Genomic DNA, 13,881 nt, shown 5'->3' with positions numbered 1-13,881 from the left:
GACAGAAGGCAGACTCCGTATAAGCAAATTAAATAACTCAGAAGAGCTGCAGAGGGACTCCGGGCAAACATAATAAAAGCTTAAAGAGGAACTGAAGTGAAAATAACATCATGAATAAAACTGCTTATTGTCTTACAATTTTTAGTTATAGGTTATTTAGTCAGTGTTTGCCCATTGCAAAATCTTTCATCTCTCTGATTTACATTCTGAAATTTATCACTGGTGGTGACATCTTTGGGCCTGTTAGGTGATGTCTGCGAAAGGAGATACTGCTTGCTTGGCAGTTGGAAAAAGCCGTTATTTCCCACAATGCAATGACGTTTACAGACAGGAAACTGTCAGGACCATGGTCATGACATCACACTGTGGGAGGGGTTTCACCACAATATAAGCCACACTGACCCCCTTGATGATCTATTTGAGAAAAGGTTAATATGTCTCATGGGAAAAGGGGGTATCAGCCAGTGCCGTCCCGCCCATGATGCCAAGTGACGCATTTACATAAGACGGCATGGGCACTAGAGCGCCATCTCACCCACCTCCCTCCCACCCTGTGGCCGCCGATCGTCTTACCTTCTTGGCGGCCGCCTCCTCTACAACATCTCGCTCTCAGCTACACAGACCTCAGATCAGAGAGACCAGCTGCGCCGCTGTGATAGGAAATCGGCTCACCTATTAATAGTAATTACTTCCTGTATATGCGCCGCTACGGAAGCTGCTCTCCTATCACAGCGGCACAGTGGGTTGCTCTGATCTGAGGTCTGTGGAGCAGCGGCATGCAAGGGGATGGGGGCTGTTGTAGAGAAAGTGGTCGCCAGCTCAGAAGGTAACACGAGCGGCAGCTGTGGGGAGGGGGGGAGCAGGCACTCTCTACTTCCTGATTAGCAGGAAGTAGAGCGTGTATACACGGCTATGCAGAGGAGACCAGCGGTAAGTGAGTGGCGATTGGAGCGGGAAGGAGGTGAGTTGCTCAATGCGAGGCTTCCCTGCACTTTGCAGCGGAGGGGGAAGCACGGAGGGCGGCCCCAGGGTGAGGGAGGGAGAAGTTGGGCCGCCCTCCCCATGGCTGAATCCCAGTGAGGCCGCTGCCCGCAGCTCCTCCCTCCATCACTTATGGTGGGGGCATCTACCTATCTAACATATACTGGGGGCTCCTACCTATCTTACCTATGCTGTGGGCACCTACCTATCTAGCTTATACTGTGGGCACCTACCTATCTAACATATAATGCAGGCACCTACTAATCTAACTTATACTGTGCGCTCCTACCTATCTAACCTATACTGGAGGCGCCTACCTAGCTAACCTATACTGGGGGCAACTATACTGGCTACCTATACTGGAGGCACCTACTTGGCTAACCTATACTGGGTGCAATTACACTGGCTACCTATACTGTGGGCACCTATGCCTGGCCTATACTGGGGGACGTATAGCTGGCTACCTATACTGGGTGCAACTAGACCTAACCTATACTGCGCCACCTATACCTTGCTCTATGGGCATGAGGGATTTTTACAGCCTCACCCTGGTGCAATACAGCCTGGAAACTGCCCTGGCTTTGCATTACAAGCAAGTTTCTGAATTATGCGCACAAAACAAGGCTCCACTGCATTTTCAAATAACATATCAGAATTATGATGTGATGTTTCAGAATTCTGACATAGGATGCTAAATAGTTCTGAGATACTATGTCAGAGTTATGCGCTACTTGATCAGAATTTAGAGGTTCTGTTCCAAAATTCGGGAAAGGAATGTCACAGTTCTGAGTACCGTATATTGGAATCTAGAGACACTACAATAGAATACAATAGAATACTGCAGTAGACTTCCCTGTAAAAAAAAAATAAAATAAATTGGCTACTGGAGCATCTCAAGTTTTCTTTTTCCAGGTCGATACGCAAGAATTTTCACATTCCCGCTAATTAAATATATTGTATTGTTATACCTTGTATTCTGTTGGTGGCTGGATAGTGTAATGGTTAAGGGCTCTGCCTCTGACACAGGAGACCTGGGTTCGAATCTCGGCTCTGACCTGTTCAGTAAGCCAGCACCTAACTAGTAGGAGACCTTGGGCAAGACTCCTTAACACTGCTACTGCCTATAGAGCGCGTCCTAGTGGCTGCAGCTCTGGCGCTTTGAGTCCGCCAGGAGCAAAGCGCGATATAAATGTTCTGTGTTTGTTGTTTGTTGAGCAGCTGCCGCAGAAGATACTGGCGCTATATAAATCAATGACGACAACGGTCGCAGATTGTCGGGGCACCAATGAGGTAATATGCGTAGCGCCTCCCCCACTCAGTGACGTACTCCCTGCTGGACAGGAAGTAAGTCACTGGATTACCTTTGCTCAGCACATACGCGCCCCCTAGTGCCATAACTCGTTTACGCTTACTGCATCGCCACAGGCGTGCATTGCTGCATAATCCGTGTGGTAGACTCAAATCATGTGGCAGAAAGGGGGGAAAAGAGGCGCCCAGGATATGATAAAACCGGGTTAAAAATAGCTAAAATATAAACGATGAGGTGGCTTACCTCAAGGATGACAAATTTGAATGGTGAACAACGAACTTTAATATGGAGTTGGCAACACGTTTCGTGGGTCTCGGCCCACTTCTTCAGGCCGAATACTGTGCCAGAGAGATCAAAGCTAGAGCAAAGGCACCTCTTCAAAGGCACTGCAGAGTTTGCAGTCGACTTGCAGTGATTTTGCTTCTTTGGTCACACTGCATCATATCGCAATGGTGTGTAAGTCTCCATAGATTTAAATTGGCCTCACGGTGAGCTGCGGTGGAGGAGAGTACCGCGATGCATGGCGCCGCTTTAAGTGTGAAAGAAGCCTAAAAGGAAATAAATATGGCAGCCTCCATATCCTTCTCCGTTCAGGTTTCCTTTAAAGAGCACTATACTGAAAGTAACGTTATGAACAAAATAGTTTATTTTTTACAATATTGCTTTAGAAATCAGTTAGCCAGTGTTTGTGGATGGTACAATTTTTCCACACCCCGATTTCTGTTTTGACATTTATCACAGGTGACTTAGTGTAGCTCTGCGGAAAGTTTGTTTTGAGAGGTCCGAAGCCAGTGAAAATAATTCCTGGTCTCCCAGAATGCTCTGGGGGAGAAAATATCTAAACAGCCTGGGCTAAGCATCAGTGGGAGGCTGGTGTTATATACCAATACATAGCTATAGGAAGTTTTTCTGATGCTGAAACCAGGAAAATTACCGTAAAAGTAGCTTTCCTGAATAATTTACTGCATTCTATTCTCTGTCACTACAGGGCCTCTTTAATACGCTCATATTTATTAGGCCCGTATGTATTTAGTGGGAATAAAAAAAATTCTTGTGGATGGACCCAGTAAACAAACCACAACAAAAACCTAAAAAAACTGATTTTCTGGAGGAAGCGGTTTTTCTTAATTTATTAAGCAAGCCTGACTGATAACTATTGGTCTTCTGATGGAGGTGTCCGCCCTGGCTGCTCCTAAAAGAGAGAGGTCAGAGCGAGGCTTATTGATAGTGACTGGAAACAGCGTTTTTTCCCATGTGCCCTGTGTCAGGCAGTGGTGGGGGAGGTGATTAGGCTGCCGCTGCTGAGAGACTCTCCAGGGAATGGGCAGCAGAGGAGAATGGTGCTGATGTGATCAGTAAATACATCCATACTATGGGGGAGGGCTGTACTGGATGAGCTACACAAAGGCAGGATTGTACAGGTGAACTGTATTCATTTATTCATTATGCCTGTTTGGTTTTAGCAGTGGCGGGACAAGGTTCTGCAGCAAACACTCTAGAATGCTGAAGCAGGCAAGTTTGGCGCCCCCTAGCGATGGAAATTTTAGCGCCTTTTGAAATATTGGCATTTGGAGGATACATAGCGAGCTCTGATATAGTTACTCCTCAATGCCGATATTTCAACAGGCGCCCATGGCAGCACCTGAGAGATTACATTTTTTTTTTTGGAGGGGGGGGTCTTTGACATAGTGCAATATTGTATTTAATACCGATATTTTCCTATCGGGATTACCGGGCGCCCAAGTTTCCATGCGCCTTTTTTCGATGTACGCATATAGTGCACCCCCAGCCACCGCTTCTCCAGCCTCTGTTTGACCCGGCCTGGTACCCACTTGCGCGATTTCAGCAGCACTTTGGGATTGCCGATAGCCGATGATCACAGTCAATCCCAAAAAGTGCTTTGCTAATAAGTGAATGCAGGTGAACCCACACCCACGATTGGCCAAATTGCAATCGCAGTGGCAGATCCTGCAGTATTTTCGGAGCGATTGCGGTCCAATGCAGAGCATAGGAATGCTGCAAAATTGCGGTGTTAATTGCTGTTCAAAATCGATTTTTGCAGCAATTTGGCGAGCCGCAATGGGTTTTTAATTAAACTTTTATCTACCTGCTGAGTCTCATTGTGGGTGCAAGCTTCTGGAGTGGTAGCCTCACCCCTTGCCCAAAAGGCCTTTTGTGCAAGGGGACAGAGCTATACTCTGGAAGCCAGCGCTCAGGGACACAAAGAGACCTTTGTCATTTAGATAAAACTTTAGTCAAAGCCCATGAAAAAAAAATAAAATAAAACCCAAAATCTCTGTAAACTTACAAAAGATTTTTATTTGAGCACAGGCTGTGCTCAAATAAAAATCTTTTGTAAGTTTACAGGGATTTCGTCATTGAGGTAAGATACCTCATTTTTCGTTTTCGTTTTTAAACTGGTTTTAAAAGCTTTTATTCCAATCAGGGCACCTCTTTCCCTTATTGTGCACAGTAATGATAGTATTGATTGGATTCCAATTGATAGTGCGCCGTATCAATTGCTATGCATAGAGTGCTTGGGGGGGCCCCAATGTAAATCCTGCAATGAGGCCCACCGCTCCTTAGCTACGCCACTGAATCTGCTGACCATCTATTAGGGCTGGTGCACACCAAGAGCGCTTCTGAGTGATTTTAAAAACGCCAAAGCTTTGAAAAGTGCTTGGCTAAAGTATTTGAATAGGATGGAGGACACCAGAGTGATGTGATTTTCTCCTAAACGCAAACATGGGTCCTGCAGCATTTCTGCTGATTTCTGAGGTGATTCAGCCTCAATGTTAAGTGGAAAATCGCTCTGAAAAGCGCCAGATCAGAGCGATTTTCCAAGCGTTTTTGTTACAGAAGGTGTTCAGTTACAGCTGTGCTGTAACAAAATATAAAAAATGCTACACAAAACAATCCAACAATCGCTAGGCATGATTAGAAAAACGCTAGGCACAGGCCTGGAATCGCCTAGAAAAATGACTTGAAAAAGCGCTAACCATTTGCGTTTATGCTAGCGCTTTTTGGTGTGCACTGGCCCTTCGTGTGTAGCCCCCGTACGCCTCTGGAAGCATGTTGTCCTCGGCGGTTAGTTCTCAGAGTCGGTTGGAGTGACACGAGGAAACGCAAAGATATTGATTTATGGTTATAAGTGATTGCTGTTATATAGCATTTTACATTACGCTGATGTCAGACCCATCCGATCCAGCCCTTTGCGCTGCCCGGGACTGATTGGTCTGGGCTGCGCAGGGCTCTGGCGGGGGCCCTCTTCCGCCGCTGCGTGCAGATGATCACCGCAGAGCGGCGGCGATCGAGCTGGACGCGCAGCTAGCAAAGTGCTGGCTGCGCGTACAGCAATTTACAGGACAGGAATCGCCCCACTAGGGGCTGAGATATCCTCCGCGGTGGCTTACCCCGAGCTCAGCTCGGGGTTACCGCTAAGGAGGTTAATATAATAATCACAATTAGTTTTTCTGACTGACTGTAGCATTTCGAAAACCACACATATATTTTAAATTTTTCCCCAATTATGATAAAAATGATTGAAAACTCAAAAAAAATTTGCTTGGGTCTGTACATCAAGTAATTGTCAATCTACCACACACACCATTCAATTTTCATATAAATTGATCAGAAAAATCCGGCACTCCTGATCTTCTTTCATTGCATAAAAACGGAAATTCGATCAGATTTCTCGAATAAATAAAAAAAAAACTTTTGATTTTTCTGTACAACTGATCATATTTATCGAATTGCTGTAAAATTGGATCTTTTATTTGTATGGTGTGTGGCCACAGATTTTAGCTACGTTTGCAATGTCTCATTTGCAGAGGTGAATCTCTGCAGTCTGACATGCTAAGAACAGTGTAATATTGAAGCAGAGTTCTAGTAAAAGCCTGTCAGGTTTCACACACAATTACAAATGTTTATGATGCACATAAGATACATTTCCTCTGCTCTCTGTGAGAGAAAGCTCTGACTGAGCTCTCTGCACACACAGGATTAACCGATGCACTGTGAGGGAATACCCCACTCCTCTCATGGCTTATTCTGCAGTCAGAAAGAGCTTACTGCCATCGGAAAAGTGTGAAAGGAATTAGATAACAGTAAACAAAGAGATAAGGATTCAAATGTATACACCCGTACTTAGCAGCACTTCCCAAACATTTTCTATCTCCATTGAAAAAAACATGATAATCGATAATGTTCGTTTAATGCAAAGCTCTGCGTTAGAGCTGAAAGAATCGGCGTCAGCAGCAGTAACTCACCCGCTCACCCGTAAATTATTGGAGGTCTGTAACCTAGCCCTCCTCCATCAGCAAGACAGCCAAGGACGTTTTTTATCCGAAGACTTCCGAAGCTGTGGCCACACCCACCTGCATTGCCGCATCCCGCTTTCAGCTCAGCAGCCACCTATTAGGCCGTGGCTGCTGCGTGGGGGGCGGGCTTAGGCGGAACATGTGGGTGTGGCCACAGCTTCTGAAGACTTTAAAAAAAAAAAAAAAAGCTCCACTGGTTTTGCCTACGGAAGGGGTGGTGCTTGAGACTTCTAATGATTAATGGGTGAGCAAGTAAGTTATTGCCGCTGACGCCTGCTGAACCTGGCAGTATTGACAGAGAGCCTAACATTCCAGGCACTCTGTTTTCTTAATCTTGCTTTTCTTTAACAGACACGTTCTGTTCTACAGAGCTTTTAGATGCAGACGGTAGAGTCATGAGAGCTCCCGCCTCGGCTTGTTACAGATTTCCCTGATTTTCCCAACCGCTAGTCCAGTTGCTTTGACAACCGCTGCAAAAGGAACGGCTTAGCTGCAGGATTTCTGAGACGAACCATTACATTGTGATTGCTACTGTGTAATAATAATAATAAACATGTTCTCAATTCACCAGGGCTTTCCCCGACTCTAGAGAAAACCACTGTGACCTTACCGCCTGCAACTCAACACTTTACCAAGAGGGGAAGGCACGTTAAAGCGGAACTCCGTGCTGTTCGAACATTCTCCATACGCGTTCCTCTGTTTATTCTGCCTCTGGTACTTTTGAAATATATAGCTGCTTTAACCATTTGAGGACCACAGGCTCACACCCCCCTAGTGCACAGGCTATTTTTTTTTACAATTCTGCCCTCTGCAGCTTTAACAGTGCATTGCATGGCCATACAACTAAGCAGCCAAATAAATCTTGCCCCCTTTTCCGCCCACCAATAGAGCTTTCTGTTGGTGGGATCTGATTGCTGCTGATGATTTGTATTTTTTTCATTAATATTAGTGTTTAGTTTTTTTTTCTTTTAACAAAATGTGCAATTTTTTTTGCCTTCCATCCAGGGCCAGTTCTAGACTTTTTGTTGTCTGAAGCAAACTTGTGAGGATGCGCCCTCGCCCCCCCACCGAATTGGAATGATCCCACAGCACCCGGCGTTATAGCTGCGGTGAGACCCCTAAAAAACACCTTTAGCATAGGTAGGTAGCCAGTTATAGGTGCCCCCAGTGTTGGTAACTAGGTACAGTTGCCCCCAGTATAGGTTAGCCAGGTACAGTTGCCCCCAGTATAGGTTAGCCAGGTACAGTTGCCCCCAGAATAGGTTGGCCAGGCACTCTCTTCACTTCTTCACTCCTGTTTCTTCCTGGTGCTTCCCCCAGACTTCTGCCACCTGAGGAAGTAGCCTCACTTGGCATCATGGGTGGAAACCCCCCGAGATCCAATCACAGAGATTGCCTCTCATAGGCATCAGCCTACGAGAGGGATCTGTTTCCCACTCGAGGGGACAGCTCAGTGACAGAGCTGTCCCCGTACAGCGCTGCGGTAGATCACATGTAAATTAAGGTGGTTTTTTTTAACAGCCTGCCAGCCGCGATCACAGGCTGGCAGGCTGATCACGGAGCTCCACTCTGTGACTCGGCAGGGAACAATTGTGCAATGCGCGCGCGTTCCCTGTTAATCTCCGCCCCTAACACTTGATCCCAATCGGCGTTAGGCGGTCCTGGGGGAGCCACTTTGCGACCACCCATTAGCGTTAGGCGGTCGCAGAGCAGTTAAAATTGTTTTGGCCAGGGGTGTATGAGGATACCCCAAGCACAGTCAAAGACCATTTTTCCCAACCACCAAAACCCTTGCAGAATAGCGCAGGGAGCAGTGTAATAGTTACCTGCTCCCGCACAGAGTCAGGTCTTCTATTCCTCCAAGCAGCCGCACGCTCTATGCCAGTGTTTCTCAATATTTTATTGGTATGTACTCCTTTTAAAAGCCAGTTTTCACCAAGTAGCTGCAGGAAAGCTGCAGGTCCTGATGGTGTGCAAGGATGTGTGCTCCAGGCCTGTGCTGGTCAACTAGCGAAAGTTTTTACTTAAATATTCACCCTCACCCTCTCCCTCTCCTTGGGTGTAGTCCCCTCATGCCTGCAATCCACAACCATTGTGCCGATTCCAAAAAAATCCTAGTATAACCATTCAACAAATCACCTCACTAATTGTCTTTCTGCAGGGTCCACAATCTAATATCCCTACCACAGTCTAGAGCCAATCTGGGGAGAATCTAATTATCCTAGAGCTTCAACAACCTACTATTTTGTTTTTGATGTTTCTGTTGTTCTACTGTTTTGTTTTTTGGAAGTGCAGATAGCCCTCTGTATATTATTGCTGGGGTGCACAGCTGGTGATTGGCAAGTCACAGATCTAACCCTCACTGACTCACTCATACAGCGTCCAGAGACAAGTTCACAATACTCCTGTGAACTATTTTCAACATCTTGCTAATTAAAAATTGGCACTTCTTAACATATAATGAGCCAAGCCTCCATTTTTGACAAAAAATCAGACAGTGCCTAAAGCAGCCTAACGCCATGTGAGCAAGGCCTTATACATCACAGAAACGGCAATAGACAGCTTCAGAAAAGGTTTTACTGCAGGAGAGTTCAAAGGGTCTTTAGCTCTACTCTGTTTTATAGTACAGAGGCGTGGTTTGTAAACTGCAACCTTATTAAAAAAAAAAAAAGCTATATACCTGAAAATAAAAATGAGACTCGTACAGTTCATTATATCATACTTTTTTTTCACTTCAGGTTTGCTTTAAAGTGAACCTAAAGCCACGCAAAAAAAATGAGATGAACTCACCTGGGGCTTCCCTCAGCCCCCTGCAGCCGATCGGAATAGCAGCATAGGGAGCGATATACAGGCTAGGAACGCGAACAATCACTCGCGATCCCATGCCTGTCGGCCGGTGACGGCCAAACCGGAATTGTTCGCCGGCGGGTCCTGGGACATCGGAGCTAGGCTCCGAGCCAGGCTTTAAAGAGAACCTGTACTGAGTAAAATTATTTAAAATAAACACATGAGGTAACTTCAAATGAACATTACATAGTTAACTTGCTATCAGTTCCTTTCAGAAGTGCACCATTTTCTTCTGTCAGTGATCGCGTCGAGTTCTGACAACATTTTGTCAGAATTGAAATATATCAGTTGCTGTCAGTTATTTATCAGTTTCTGTCAGTTATAGCTGAGAGGACAACTGATGTGCCAAGTAATGTCTATGTTTTCCTATGGTTTAAGTGGGCGATATGATAGTTTAACAGTGTGCTGACCAGAAAGCTGTTATGGGGTAATGACCATTTTCAAAATGGAGGACAGAGAATTCCCTTGATCACAGTGGACAAACAGGACGTGGGAAAGGAGAAAGAGATTGAGGAGTAGACTACACGGGAGGTAAGTATGACCTGTGTATGTTTATTTCACTTTTAATTTTCAGTACAGGTTTTCTTTAAGAACCAGAAAGCCTCATTAAACCCTACTAAAGCAATCTTTTGATTGATATTTTTTTTTCTTCTATAACACTTTTTTTTCATAATTAGTTGTAACTGAATAAAGTGACGGATACTTTTTTTTTTTTTTAACATGTCAGCTGTTATTTAATTATAGACATTGTGCTATAAAAATGGAAGGATTAACCATAATAACATTCCATTATTTCAATAGGGATGAAATATTAATGCCTTAAAATGAGAGAAACACCTCAGAGCCAGCACTAAATGCTGCGGCGCATCGTGCGTGCGCTTAAATAATTAATAAGGGTAATTATGGGTTTTCTAATGCACAGAGAGGCAGAGAGAGAGAGTGGGGAGGGGGAAGGGTGGTGGAGCCGTCAACAAAGATGCACTCGTTAGATGTACAGTCACACTATATAAGGTGTCATAATGGCTGCATAAATCTCTGACATTAAAGAACAAGCGACACCCATGCTAACCTAGAAATAAAAAACACATATATAAGTAGATAAATACTACTTCTACTTACATAACAGATGTATTGCACTATCCACGTAATGATTCCTGTGAATTTTATAAAGGAAAAGCAAAAAAATCCTAGTCTAGGCAGTGGCCATCTTGCCAAGCTAATGCTGACATCATATCCTCCCTGACTCTTGTTTTCCCCCCTCCCTTCTCTTGCTCATTGTGTATTCATTAGCTGCCCTCCTCCCAGAGTCTTCAGACACTTCCACTGAGGTGTATACTAGGTGTATATTTACTCCTCCAATCGCTGAGTCACCTCAGCCTTGCTTGTAAACACAAGTAATCAGAGGGTGTTTCTGATAAGAAGCTAGGCAGAGAAATAAATGGAAGAGGAGGAATATATTATAGATAAAAAGAACTCACAGCATTCAACTCTTTGGCACTGTTTGGCACTAGGGCCAGTGCTCCTAAAGTATGTGATAACTCCAAACCATAACAGCAGAAAACGTTTTACAAGTTTTGAATGCAGGATTAGCATCTTTATCACTTAATACACTCAGACCAGTTGCTGTTGAAATTAGATTTGTATGCTGACAATATCGCTTTAATTGAACAAGCGTTATATCCGCGCCAATAAATGGTATCATCCTGATTTAAAGGATACCACAACTGAAACTAACATTGCGGCAGTGTGTGGGGGAGTACAAGTAATTACCTTCAGCTCCTCCTGCCCCCCTCCGTCTGCCGCCGTTCATCTACTATTTCTCCCTGTGTCTCCCGACTCTGTTGACCCCCCACCCGAACATACTGCGTCACATGATTAGCATGTGACGCTTAGTGTAATGGAGCGCACACGCAGCCTAGTGGAGGCAGAAGAATCAGCGTGCTCGTTCGTTATGCGCCGGCCAGAAGTGAAGAGGGGATGACATACTGCGCGCACAGGGCGCAGTATGTCCGGGTGGGGGGTCAACAGAGTCGGGAGACACCGGGAGAAATAGTAGATGAACGGCGGCAGACGGAGGGGGGCAGGAGGAGCTGAAGGTAATTACTTGTACTCCCCCACACACTGCCGCAATGTTAGTTTCAGTTGTGGTATCCTTTAAAACTTCTTGCTTTCAGGGCCCGTTTCCACTATCGCGAATTCACATGCGTTTGCCGCATTCGAATTCGCATAGCCAATACAAGTGGATGGGACTGTTTCCACTTGTCAGGATTTCTGAGCATTTTAATCCGCGTGAAAAATCAGCATGGCAGAGCCATCAGAATTCGCATACCGCTATGCGGGTGTATGCGAATTTTCATGCGAATTCTCATGGAATCAATGGAGAAGCACACAGGCACTGCCATGGTTAAATTCGCATACAGCCTCATTCATGCGAATTCGCATGAAAATTTGCATACACCCGCATGCGAAATTCGCATCTGCATGCAAATTTTTACCACGGCGATTCGCACTGTACAAGTGGAAACGGGCCCTCAAGTATAGGCTCCTAGGCTGGCTACTCATTCCACTGAATAATTGGTAGACTATAGTGTGCATTATTTCAGAATTCTTTATATGATTATTGAATTTTTTATTTTTTTTTATAATTTTTGAAAAATAACAATTTGTTTTTTAATATCGGTAATTTGCCCCTCACTGTTGTGGGCTGGGAGATGGCTCCTGTTTCTGTAGTAAGTCCAAATTCAGGCATTATTTTTCAGCTTACAATTATAGGCATTCAACATATTTTTTTATAGAATAATTTTGTAAGAAAGTAGCTATTTGGTAGCAGGAAAAAAAGGGCGCCGGCTGAGGGTGGACAAAAAGGGCACCGCCATAGACTCTAATGCATTTATTGTTAATTCGTCGAAAAAAAAAGCAGAGAAAAAGGGCGCCTGATAAATATCGTTAACAACATTAGAACATTACAGTTTTTGAAGTTGTTATCATTTTAGAAGCTTGCAATGTTATAGTTTTTGTCATATTATTTCGTTTGTATGTACAGATTATTTTATGTTATCAAAGATTATTATTGTTTCTATGCGTAAAAGGCTGTTTCTGCAGGAGGAGTGGTTAGGGTTAGGCACCACCCATGGTGGTTAGGGTAAGGCAACACCAGGGGTGGGGTTAGGCACCACCAGGGGGGTGGTTAGGGTTAGGCACAACCGGGGTGGGGGTGTTAGGGTTAGGCACTACCAGGGGGTTGGTTAGGGTTAGGCACAACCGGGGGGGGGGGGGGGTTAGGCACTACCAGGGGGTTGGTTAGGGTTAGGCACAACCGGGGGGGGGGGGGCGGGGTTAGGGTTAGGCACTACCAGGGGGTTGGTTAGGGTTTGGCACCACCAAGGTGGTTAGGCACAACCGGGGGGGTTAGGGTTAGGCACTACCGGGGGTTGGTTAGGGTTAGGCACCACCAGGGGGGTGGTTAGGGTTAGGCACAACCGGGGGGGTTAGGGTTAGGCACTACCAGGGGGTTGGTTAGGGTTAGGCACCACCAAGGTGGTGGTTAGGGTTAGGCACTGGGAGCAGGGGGGATGTTTAGGGTTATGCACCAATAGGGGAGTGGTTAGTTATAGGCACCACCAGGGGAGGGTTCTGTGTGAGGGTAGGGTTGGGTTAAGCAGTATTGACGAAAAACGCAACGACATTTAAAGAGGAACTATTAGCTAAAAAATGCCCCCCGCCCAAAACACATATGTAAGTAGATAAATACTTGCTCTACTTACATAATAGATGTATTGTAGTGTCCACGTTTTGATTCCTGTGATTTCTTTATTGTTAAATTAGATGACTCCTGTTGCTGGCAGGGGCCATCTTGTGTGCTCTGGCTGGATCCTTCCTCCCCCCCCCACCCCCTCTTCCCTGCACTGTTTCTGTGCACAGCGGGGAGAAATAAATGCAGCAACAACAGATTCACCTAATAATGGATCCAAGCGCTGCCGTTCCCATGTATTCTCTGCACTACCACCGGAGGCAGTGCAGAGAATATAGAAGGATACTGCACTGCTTGGAACCATTATTCAGGGACTCTGTGTGCGCTGCCTTTATCCTTCCCCGATGTTCAGTGCAGGGAAGAGAGGGAATCCGGCGGCGGTGGGCGGCAGAAGGGCTGAGGGGGTGGTGCAGACATGCTACTGGAGGAGGGGGGCAGAGGACAGTGACAGTATATAGCCTCTGGCCCCCCTCTCTGCACTCTTAATGCGGATGGATCCACAGCAGTGAAGGGGAGACCAAGGCGGTCAATCATAGAGGAGAGAAGTGAGTGACAGAGGCTTCAGCCAATCAGTCACTTCTCTTCTGCGGCCGTGCGTACGCTCTTAGAGCCTGGGGGCATGAGGAGAGAAACTGCAAACGGAAAAAAAAGTAAGGATGATTTTAAACTTGTCA

General features: G+C 45.5%; 1 protein-coding gene across 2 annotated transcripts in view; it reads left to right on the top strand.

Moving 5' to 3' along the window:
- KCNQ3 (potassium voltage-gated channel subfamily Q member 3) overlaps positions 1 to 13,881 on the top strand; it is a 333,527-nt gene that overhangs the window by 81,293 nt on the left and 238,353 nt on the right. The gene's annotated exons all lie outside the window — the stretch shown is intronic.

Source organism: Hyperolius riggenbachi, chromosome 5, assembly GCF_040937935.1.
Source record: "Hyperolius riggenbachi isolate aHypRig1 chromosome 5, aHypRig1.pri, whole genome shotgun sequence".
NCBI classification, from domain to species: domain Eukaryota; kingdom Metazoa; phylum Chordata; class Amphibia; order Anura; family Hyperoliidae; genus Hyperolius; species Hyperolius riggenbachi.
Note: the sequence above shows the minus strand (reverse complement) of the source record. Positions and strands in the feature narration are given on the sequence as shown.